Source organism: Arachis ipaensis, chromosome B05 (genome assembly GCF_000816755.2).
Source record: "Arachis ipaensis cultivar K30076 chromosome B05, Araip1.1, whole genome shotgun sequence".
Lineage (NCBI taxonomy): Eukaryota > Viridiplantae > Streptophyta > Magnoliopsida > Fabales > Fabaceae > Arachis > Arachis ipaensis.
The window spans coordinates 136,727,712-136,733,711 of record NC_029789.2 but is presented as its reverse complement, the minus strand read 5'-3'; positions in this window follow the sequence as shown (position 1 = coordinate 136,733,711).

The following is a 6,000-nucleotide window of genomic DNA, read 5'->3' as shown; positions in this document are numbered from 1 at the left end:
ATTGTTCTCTTGTACTGTAACTAGATCTACAGTAGGATTCTCATTTTGATCTTGTACTATAATTGTATCTTGAACAACAATAGGCACAAGGACCTGATCATTGTCAGTTACAGAATCCTCATCAAAAGCAACATTCCTAATATTTTCTTCCCCCCTCCCCCCAAAATCAACATCCTCAAGAAATCTCGCATTTTCCGTTTCAAAAATAGACCTTGATACAGGATTGTAAAACTTGTACCCCCGTGAGCGCTCAGCGTAACCAACGAAGTAGCAACTAATTGTCCTTGAGTCCAATTTTCTTTCATACGGCCTATAAGGTCGCGCCTCAACTGGACATCTCCAAATATGCAAATGCTTTATACTGGGCCTTTTCCCAATCCAAATTTCATATGGGATTTTGTTAACTGCTTTGCTTGGCACCCTATTAAGAATGTACACTGCGGTCTTTAAGGCTTCTCCCCAGAGTGATTCAGGCAAGGAAGAATGACTAATCATACTTCTCACCATGTCCTTAAGAGTTCGGTTCCTTCACTCTGCAACACCATTCATGCTAGGTTTGCCTAGCATGGTGTATTGTGGAACAATACCACACTCCTCTAGGAAAAGAGAAAAAGGCCCGGGACGTTGCTCACCTGAACCATCATATCTTCCGTAGTATTCACCATCACGATCAGATTTGACAGCTTTAATTTTCTTTCCAAGTTAAAGTTCAACTTCAGCTTTGAAAGACTTGAAAACATCCAAGGCTTGGGACCTTTCATGAATTAAATATAGATACCCGTAACGAGAGTAATCATCTATGAACGTAATAAAGTACTGTTGTCCATTTCAATAGACAGTAGGGAATGGGCCACATATATCGGTATGTATCAGTTCTAAGACATCTTTAGCTCTCTCGGCACCTAATTTTCTTTTGTTTGTCCTTTTTCCCTTTATGCACTCAATGCAGACTTTAAAGTCTGCCAAATTTAGGGGTCCAAGAATTTCATCCGACACGAGCCTCTAAATTCTCTATTTAGATATGTGACCTAGGCGCTTGTGCCATAATGATGCCGAATTCTCATTTAGTTTTTTTTTTGTACCTGTTTGCAGTATTTCATTATTATAGGAATTTAATTCAAGCCTATAGCCTATATAGATTATCCACCAAATGACCAGAGCAAATATTATTCGAATTATAGAAGAGACTAACTTTATTATCTCCAAACAAACAAAAATAACCTGATTTGTCCAAACAAGGAACAGAAACCAAATTTCGTCTAAATGATGGTACATAAAATGTCTCTAATAAATCCAAGTAAAATCCACTCATGGAAAATAATCTAAAGGTTCCTATAGCTTCGACTGGAATTATATTGCCGTTTGCCACATAGATGTATCTTTCAGCATCACTTGGTGGTCGGCTCCATAGGCAACCCTGCATAGTAACACTTACATGAGTAGTAGCAGCAGAATCTACCCACCAAGTATCAACAGGTGCATAACTTAAACTAGCCTCAGAAAAAATGAAAGCAGAATTATACCCTTCTTTACACGCCAGGTGGCATATTTGGTACAATCCTTCTTCATGTGTCCCACCTTCTTACAGAAGAAACAAGTTGAAACTTGATCCTGTTTCTTAACCTTTTTCTGCTGAGAAGGCACATCCGCAATAGTATCACGCTTTCTTTTATATTGAGAAGATGAAGCCATGTGAGCGCTTTCAGTCTTATCTTGCTGTAGCCTCTCTTCTTCTTGCACACAGTGAGATATAAGCTCATTTAAGGACCAAGTGTCCTTCAGAGTGTTATAACTCACTTTGAATTACCCAAAGTGTGCAGGAAGGAAAATCAAAATGAAATGCACGAGTAAATCTTCAGACAACTCTAACTTTAGTGCTTTCAATTTTGAAGCAAGATGAGACATTTCCATAATGTAATCTCTTATGTTCTCTTTATCTTTATACCTCATGGAGACAAGTTTGCTCAAAAGACTACTTGCCTCCGCCTTTTCATTCTTAGTAAAGAATTTTTCAACATTCTTTAGGAACTGTTTGGCATCTTTATCCTCAGTAATTGAGCACCGAAACGCCTCAGGAATTGAGCGTTTCATGATCATAATGCTCATTCGATTGGATCTCTCCCACTTCTCTATTTTAACCTCATTAAGATTTTTCGGAGTGGAAGTGGGTTTTTCTTATCGAAAAGCTATATCTAGATCAATACAACCGAGGACAATCTCCACGGTATCCTTCCTAACTTTAAAGTTTGAACCATTCAGCATAGGAATACTGCTAATTTGTGCAGAAATATTGGTAGCTAAAGCCATAGTTTCTGGATTAGAACAAATAAACATGCAGTAAACATTAGTAAAATAATGAAAAAAATCCATACTGAGATATCTAGAACAACATTAATTTTCAATCTTTGGATAGAAAAATTAACTGTAAGTGATACTCTTATTGCACTAATCAAATATTAGCAAAATTCCTGTCACACATGAAGTCTTTCTTTGGACCGACTTAATGCGCACATAGAGACTTAAACTTCACAACCTATTTATTACCGCATATATTTTTTATTAATTGACCAAACAATAACCTTTCTTTGGGCCGATTATTGACCGCATAATTAATAGAAAATAAACAAAAGTGTGCAATACTTATTATTTGGCCAAACAATAAACTTCCTTTGGGCCGATTATTTTCCGCATAAATAATAAGCATTACTTTATTCTTTATTTGTTACCCAAACATGTATTTACCATTAATATGTATATGTAATTCGGCCAAATATAGACCTTCTTTTGGGATGACCAATATTCGCGTAAATTACATATCACCGTATGTTTTGAATAAATCAATTTTCACAAAAGAGGTTACTTTGGCAGCATAATGTTCAATCAATTTATTTCAAAACCACATCTTTATAATAGATGGGTATAATAATCCAAATTGTTACTAGTTTCCTTATGTAACAATTAAAAATATTTAAATTCCAAAATGAATTAAATCTTAATGGTGTCTTGTTCCGACCTTAAAAAAAACATAATTATAACTGAATTCAACAAATTCATATGGCAAAAAATTTTTTTTTGATCCATTAAGATTAAAATCAATCATTATGATTCAATCCATGCAAAACAAAAAAAATAATAAATTTGCCAAAAGAATGATTCATGTAGAATGATATATAAAAATAAATAAATAAATAAACAAACAAAGTACCCTTTTTTATTTAAAAAAAAAATATATTCACATATTAAATCATAGTGCATACAAAAACTTTATAATAAATATGCTATTCGATGAATGTGTAGTGTCCTTAAGTAAGAAATTAATTAAATTCTTTTAATTTTGCGAATTAACCCTTCCAATATTTGGAATCGAGACACAGATAAAAAAATGGTATGCACATATATAAAAAAGAATGCAATATTTTTTTTTAATATATCTTTTGTATTTTTTATGTACTCTTCATGTATTATTTGTGTACTCTTTATGCACCTTCTCTATATTCTTTTAGTTTTATTAAGGTGTGCTATGCAATCCAAAGGCAGCACGTATTTGAATCTAATTTCACAACCTCAAATTAAAATAAAATAAATTTATAATTTCTTAATGATTATTTCTTAATGATTTAATTATGGTCCGTGTGGTGCCGCAGCACGATCTTCCACGGGAGCGCTCTTCATGCACGGCACGGTGGTGCAGCAGCACGATCTTCAACCGAGACATCCCTCCTTCTACATGGGACAGAACGAACTTCTAAGATATAATCTTGTATATTCTGCGGCTGAAATGGTCAACCGCCTGGTCTCAGAGGTAGTTCCACATATCCAATCCTCGGAGCCAATTTCACCAACCCACTCATCCCCTCGTCCAACACTGAATCATCATCGAACACTAAATTCTCATCAATCATCAGGTGATTTTTAGATACACTATATTTGGAAGAGGAGAAATTCATTCTGATATGTCAAGAGAATCAGATTTAGTTAGTAATATAGATGAGTTGTTCGTGGTATCAGCTGGGGATATGAGAAGTATGTGTGTGTTGTGCATTATTGTGGAAAATGTGAGCGATAGACATAGACGGAGGAATAACTTTTTCTAAAATAGGGACGAAGAAATCGGACCATCCGATTTATTTGTAAAAAAAAAATAAGCTTACTAATCGAACAGTCCGATTAGTGTGAAAGAGGAAATTTAAATTTTAGTGAAGATCAGACCCTCCAATTTGTATTTAAAAAATTAAAAAAATTTGGAGTACACAAATAATACACACTCTAAATTTTTTTAATTTTTTTAAACACAAATAGGAGGGTCCGATTTGTGTACTCAAAAATCGGATGGTCTGATTTTTACTCCTAACACCACACTTGCGTAAACCACTTATACACTCCATATCTGCATCCTACACCATTCTCTCTCTGCATCCTACACCATTCTCCGTTCCACATCTAAATTAAAAAGTGTGTATTCTTTTCCTTTTTTTTTATTTTTTTTATTTATTACACCTTAAATATGATTAAGTATTCCTTGTGGTTGAAATTTTTTATGATTGATGCATTAAAAGAAATTAAAAAAACAATATATTTATTGTTATTTCCAACATTTGTGTTAAGGATCAGACATTCAGACCATATTTAACTAGTCCTGCTCTGGTTCATTTTTCACTTGATTGTGTCCTGTTTAGTAAGTTGTGTTGTAGCTTGTTGAGTTCATATATTATGAAATATTAATCAGTTTGCTAATTTGTTCAGAAAGTAATCAAAACTGTTTATTGATATAAAACCAGGTTCCTAAACCACTTAATCAAGTTGTTTCTCTAGGTGAACAAGATTCCAACCATCATAGTGAGAGCCAGAATCTAAATCCTGATGAACAAAACCATTTTTATTCTGTTGATGAATTTGAGGTTCGTATTATGGAGCCAGATAAGTCTGGTGGCCCTTGGCAAACAAAGGCAACAATTCCTATGCAAACTTCTGAAAATGCCTGTGAGAATGGTTACACTGCTGGTAATTGTATTTTCCTTCTGAGTGCTGAATATGATAACAGAATAGATAATGTTTTTAGCTGCTTGGCCTCACTAATTCTATTTTGTGATTTGTCTTTTTTCGTAGAATACATCCTCTAAAGAAAATGAAACACTTTTGGCTGTTGGCACTGCTTATGTGCAAGGAGAAGACGTATCCTGCTGTTCTCTTTAGGAAAAAATACCGATAATCCTCAAACGCTGGCATCTTCGGGGTTGCTTTCTCAAAATTTGGCTGAATTTTTGTCACTTGGCTAAACTTTGAGTGATGCCTTTTTTTGGTTCATTCTCACAGGTTTCAGAGGTGTACACAAAGGAATGAAAAGGAGCTATATCTGCCTTGGCCTCTCTTCAGGGCCATCTGTTGATAGCATCTGGTCCAAAAATTATTTTGTCCAAAAATTATTTTGTACAAGTGGACTGGCACTCAGTTGAATGGGATTGCGTTTTTTTATGCACCACCATTACATGTTGTGAGCTTAAACAATAGCAACCAAGTTTATATATAGTAGTCAATGGGAAAATGGGATGCAAAGTTTATTTATTTGCATCTGTATTTAATATTTACACAAGTTTTACTAAATGGAAAATTAAAAGAATTTTGAAATCATCTGCTTCCCTGTAATTTTCTGAGTGAAATAAGCTTTGAATGCTTATCTTAAATATATTGAACAAGTGCCAGAGAAGTGAAAAGAAAAAAAGAAAATGAGAATCAGATAAATGGATGTTATTAGAATTAATTTCTTCTTCCTCTTTTAGGTAATATCTGTTAACATTTTCTCAGGTAAAAAAACTTCATCCATAAAAGTATATACTTCCTTAGTTGGAAAGAGCAGGGTGCTCAACTTAGCTTATTGACCAAAGATTTCGGTAATCTTGATTGCTTTGCAACGGAATTTCTGATTGATGGTAGTGCTCTGAATCTCATGGTTTCAGATGATCAAAAGAACATCCAGGTTGGTCTCAAGGCTATATGCTACTG